The following is a 5,000-nucleotide window of genomic DNA, read 5'->3' as shown; positions in this document are numbered from 1 at the left end:
CTACACTTTCGACTCCGCCGCCCCCCCTTCCTCTTAAAAAAACTTTATTTGATAGCAACACTTATTCAAAAGATTAAGTGCATATCGCACCGGTTCATTTATTAGTGCCAATTGCAAGCAACCACTTGGAATGGCCACCTGCCCTTCAGTATTTACAAGCGTCGCTGTCCTAGTTACTCCACGCAGACAACGATTTCACAGTGCTAGCGTTTGATAAATACACATTACGGTGTCTGCTTTTACCTTTTGTAAAGACACTAATGCAAAACGCAAAACCGCAAAAAAAGTCCGGATATAATGATATGATGTACTAGGATGCTTATGTAATTAAATATATTTACATATAATTCTACCAAATTGCCTCATGGCAGTCTTCAGTCAAGGTTTGTATTGCATTCTTACGCAATGAATAAGCTTGAGTTGATTAGGTTCACAACTTACGTTTAGAATGAACTCGTCGTCCTCTTCGTTATTTGTAACAGTTAGTCAAAGCTCCTTGCATCCAAGAACGGATGACGAATATAAGTGAGGTAGAAGATAAAAATGAGGTAGTAAAGCAATAAATGATAACAAATATAAGGGTGTTAAAGATAACGAAGAAAGCACCAAAGATTGTGAGGAAAAAGTTTTAAAATTATCGTTGGAACGGATTTGTGGCCCATTAAACGTGATATGACAGAGTACGATGAATATTAGAATATCATGTTGATATGCCTTGCAGAAAATGGTCTGGAATTCAATACCATAATTGTTATTGACTCATGAAATCTGATTTAGTGTAAATCTCAAATAGCCTTTAATGTGTTCACAAAAGGAAGCGTATAAGAGATGTGGCTTCTGCCAATGCATATGCGTCACTCATATACATTGTCACGCCGCAGCAAAATCATCCCTCAATCCGCCGTCTCCTGTGTCAAGGTAAATAATCCTTTCCTCTTCTCATTTTCTTTGGCCACCGTGACGGGCTCTTCGGCGTTTACGGGCAAGAGGAGCCGGGTGAAGCGTAGTCCTGCTATTCTTGTGTGTAAACATAGTCTAAGCATTGTGAACTAGTCTTCCGTAGCTATGGTAAATCGCGCCCAACCTTTGATACGAGTGGATTTAAGTTTGACGGTGGACCCGGTGGGCGAATGTCATGAACCTTTAATAGAGCTGATTGCGGTACAGTTCAAAGTCCCTCCCGGAGAAGCAACTCGAGAAATGAAGGTACTGAGACATCACTGTCTGCATTATAACGTGCTCGGTGACCTTTACCTACTGATCACAAAGCTCTCTGCAGCACACAGGACTGTTGGTTTAGGGAAAAAGCCATCCTTAATTGGGCTCCCCGGTACTTTGTCACTCCTAGAAGTAATCTTGCTGACATGAGCATGGAAAGAGCCCATGGCGAGTCTGGTCATATCCCCAAGGAGCGAGGTCCTGAGGAGCAAAACAGTAACAGCAGGAGAGGCCGGTGTTCTGCAGCTCCACGGAGAAGCAGCGAGAACTTCCCCCTTGGCAAGCTGGTATGTGAATGCCGCGGGGCTGAGGTCGAAGGGCAAAGTGGTCATAATTCATGAGATGAGGCTAGGCTACCCCTGTGCGTGGCAGATCACAGACATGAGCGGGGATGACACTGATTGCTGTGCGCTCAACTGTACTACTGCGCTCCTCAGCCTCCAGGAGTGCGAGCGAGGACCTTCCTCGGAGAGGGACCGCCGACCTCCGCCTCCGGGCCGGCAAGACGGTTGGGTCTTTCGCTTACACTGTGCAGCTGCAGCGCCTGCACGGTGGGCGAGCAAGCGCTGTTATGATGCTTGGCAGTTAGCTGGGGGAAGATGAGAGGCAAGGCCAGTGACGAAAAGAGGAAAGCAAAAGAGAGGCGAGTTATTATGAAGAATCACAATTTCTCTCTCTCTCTCTCTCAGGAAAAGACGGCAGCTAACTACACGCGGCTACGGTTCAAGACAGGGCGGAATGGGAGTATAAGCGATACAAAATAAACCTCGCTCACGAACGGTATCCTCGCACCATCGCAAGGGCATCTGTAAAAGGCGCTGTCTCGGGAGGAAGGGAGAAGGGGGATGCACTGGAGTAGGTGACGCAGGCTGACTCAGGGCGACCTGTACATCACGCGGGACCGTCGGCGGGAGAGCCACGCCGGCACCACATTACTCTCAAGCCGGAAAGGATGTTACTCATCTTCACTCAAATCGGGCTTATTCTTCCGCTATATTTCACGTGAAGAACCAGTCGCTTTAAGGGCAAAGGGGGAGGGAAAGAGAGAAAGGAAAGAAGGGGGAAGGGGAGAGAGATGGAGGAAGGAGAGGGAGGAGAGAGAGAGAAAGAGGGAGAGTGGGAGGGAGAGAGAGAAAGAGGGAGAAGGGGAGAGAGAGAGAGACGGACAGACAGACGGAGAGATAAAAAGAGACAGAAGGGGCGGGGGTCACTGATCTGATGGAACGAGTTGTAAATCATTCCTTTCTGATGACTTGGTTAATATTAAGCAAAATTAACCCCCCAAAAAACAGTAATTTCTCTGTAATTGCAGAACAGCAGCTGACAAAAAGCTGGGTTTCCTGGAACCACCTTCATCGTATTACATGAAGGAGGATTAGCCCTGCCCCAAAACTGGCCAATTAATCGATAAAAAGTGATTCTCAGTCAAAAATAACTGGTCGTTCAGAGGGTAAATAAGACCTAGCGGAGTTGTGCCAAACAACAATGAAAGGATTTGCACCTGACGACGGCATTCCCCCATGGGTAAGCCCGCCGCATCAGCCTCAACCTCCAGCAGAGAAGAGACTGGCCTTCTCGTTTTGTTCTTCTCCGAGGACATTCAAGAGCGTGCTCGATCATCCCAATCATCTCCTAAACTGCCACTCGTGATTCCGTTGATGCTGAGTGAGGATTATTCCCAGGAAAGAACACTGAAGGCAGTTAATGATCACAGGTTCGGTGAATTCCCCGGCCAAGCCCGTGTGCCACAAGGTAATCATCAGCCATCGTCTTTAGAAAGTATTCCTTACTGATATCTTGCAGTTCGTCCCCAAGTCTTTTGCTGATGACTGCTCATTCACGTTCGTCGTATGAACGGTCAAACACATAAATGACACACCTGAACATATATTTTCCTTTGGCATTGCATAGACGCTCAATTTGGCACCAGATAAAACTCAAGCAATGTTCGTATCTAGACGTCAAACACCTGAAAACATCCGTGTACCTATCATAAGGCTAAATGACAAACCCATCATCAAGAAAACAGGCCTTCTTGACGTGCAGATTGTTAATCCTATAATCTTCACGTTGCCTTAAAGAATCAGCAGAGAACTTAGAAAGAAAGTTAGCCTGGACGTATCGCTCCTCTGCGAGACATCAAAGGATGCACCGTACCTTACAACTCTCAAGTTCTCTCTGTGATGAAATGTTCACTCCTCGCCTGGCTGCCTTGCCCACCATCTCATCTTGCTCTGCTTGACATTGGTCAGAGCCCAACGCCCGGGGACCTGAAGGCACGCGAATATGACCTTCAGGAGCATTTTTAGTCCCTCCAGCTTCGATGAGATATAGCTGGTCTCTGCGTCTTCTACAAGATGGCACGCTGTTGTAAACAAGGTAACATTATATAGGGAGATAAAGATATATTATTAGGAAGTGCGTCTTTGGGAACACTTCCTAAAACGTGGAACACTTTTACCCAGCAAGCTAATCTACTTCATTTAGACACCATACAGTTGTTCAAAGCAGCAGTATATACATGGTGACTGCAATGTGACCCTGACGAATTAATTTCCATACGTAATTTTTAGTTAAAGTCATAGAAGCACCCTATAAAGGCCGGCGTCTCTCAAGGCAGATTACTAGGTCCACTGCTGATGACTGTCTATTATGATTACCTTATGAAACAGACATCAAAAGCATTGGCGCATGCTGGTGACCTCACCATCAGCATCAGCTTCCTTTCTCAGAGATTAGAAGAAGCTGACCTCGCTTTCAGCACCTGGGATGGAGTGGAGCATTAAGATTTTGTCTTGGAGAATTACCAATTTAATTTATCAAAGAAAGCTGATAGAAATCATGGAAACAGTCCTCCTTACCAATGACACGAAATTGAAGGATTATGTCGCCATAAATATCCTCAGACTTGATAAAACACAATACTTTAAATTGCCTACAAAATTCTTAGCAAAACGTGTATCCAAAAGTGCAATGCAACACTACAAATCTCGCATTTACTCCACGATCGAGTATGCATATCTCGCCAGGGGTGTGTGGGGGCGTCCCGCACTCATATCGCTTTGCTAGACAGTGTGCAGGAGAGAGCTCAACGTCTCGTTTCACTGGCACCTGGCCCTCCCGCCACACCAGGCTTTGGGATCTTACACCCAAGGAAAAAAGTGTCTTTCTATCGAGTACGAGGCTCAAAAATCTGTATATCCCACACCTTGCACTAATGAATATCACTTCTGTACAATAAGTGTATCAAACTATGTTCCTTCTAACGCTCTTGTGGAGTCAGAGTGTAAAAGCATCCCCCCACTAGCAACGACCATTTTGTCTAAACATGCAGACAGGTGAAAGGACCTCTCACGGATGATGCTTCCCCACATAATCTGTCATGAAACCAATGTAACGTTATAGTAGACAAACTTTTTATATGGTTAAGTACATGATCTGATAACAGATTGCGACTACTTTGTGGCTCATTGATCATTGTATTATTCTATAGATTAATTACAGAATGAGAGAGTTGAATTTTTGCATATATGTATATATATATATATATATATATATATATATATATATATATATATATATATATATATATATATATATATATATATATATATATATATATATATATATATATATATATATATATATATATATATATATAACGGATAGAAATACTGGCAATCTAACAGACAGAATACTATGCAGGCAGACAGACGGACGGACAGCCAAGCAGACAGACCGGCCAACAGACAGACAGGCATACATAAAGGTAGACAGGCATT

The sequence above is a fragment of the Penaeus vannamei genome, chromosome 4 (assembly GCF_042767895.1).
Source record: "Penaeus vannamei isolate JL-2024 chromosome 4, ASM4276789v1, whole genome shotgun sequence".
In the NCBI taxonomy this organism is placed as follows: Eukaryota; Metazoa; Arthropoda; class Malacostraca; order Decapoda; family Penaeidae; genus Penaeus; species Penaeus vannamei.
This window is presented reverse-complemented; position numbering follows the sequence as displayed.